Source organism: Gossypium raimondii, chromosome 1 (genome assembly GCF_025698545.1).
Source record: "Gossypium raimondii isolate GPD5lz chromosome 1, ASM2569854v1, whole genome shotgun sequence".
Taxonomy (NCBI): domain Eukaryota; kingdom Viridiplantae; phylum Streptophyta; class Magnoliopsida; order Malvales; family Malvaceae; genus Gossypium; species Gossypium raimondii.
The window spans coordinates 15,166,951-15,167,871 of NC_068565.1; the positions used below are offsets into that span (position 1 = coordinate 15,166,951).

At 41.0% G+C, this 921-nt stretch overlaps 1 non-coding gene across 1 annotated transcript; it reads left to right on the forward strand.

Annotated features, from left to right (window-relative positions):
- The first annotated feature begins 431 nt into the window (after positions 1 to 431).
- Positions 432 to 538, forward strand: LOC128033560 (small nucleolar RNA R71). Its single transcript, XR_008189565.1, has one exon. It is a non-coding gene; the product is annotated as a small nucleolar RNA R71 (small nucleolar RNA).
- Positions 539 to 921: the final 383 nt, after the last annotated feature.

Genomic DNA, 921 nt, shown 5'->3' on the forward strand with positions numbered 1-921 from the left:
GCAGTCCTTACCTTCCTCGGTTTTGGTCTTGGTTACTCATGTAATATACGGATTCGGGGTTCGATAGACATTCTTCAAACAAATGTCCTTCCTCACAATACACACAGGCTATATTATCAAATTGGTTAGATGGTTGATCTGCAAAATTGTTAGACTCATTAGTGGTAAGATTCTTAAGCATTGAGAATATTGAAGATACCTGAAATGTGAGTGAAGTGAAAGCGTCCACTTCATGTATTCCAGCGACCCGTCTTCCTGACGCTGCTCGATTGGTTGGCCATTGATAATTGTTATTGGCAATCCTCTCAATAATTTCGTAAGCCTCATTATAAGACTTAGAAAGGAGAGCACCATTAGCAAAGGCATCCATTACCATCCTTGTGTGAACGTTGAGACCATTATAAAATGTCTCAAGTTGAATGCAATGTGGGATTTCATGATGAGGGCACTTTCGTAATAAATCTTTGTACCATTCCCATGCCTCATACAGGGACTCATCATCCATTTTTTGGAAGGTAGTGATATCATTCCTCAACTTGGCATTTTTGCTCGGCGGGAAATACTTCATGAGGAATCTCTCAGCTAACTTTTGCCATGTAAAAATGGAGTTCGGTGGCAATAAGTTCAACCAGGCACGAGCTCTATCCCTTAGCGAATATGGGAACAGCTTCAGTCGTAATGCATCTTCGGGTACTCCGGCTAACTTGAAAGAATCGCTCACTTCCATAAATAGTCTTAAGTGAAGATGAGGATGTTCAATAGGCATTCCACTGAATTGGCCCACAGTCTGAAACATCTGGAACATGACTGGCTTCAACTCGAATTATTGTGCCTCGATTTCGGGTCTTTTAATACTCGGATTAAGACAATTTAAATACTGGCACGTCATACTGTCGTAAAGCTCTATCCCTATATCGGCAA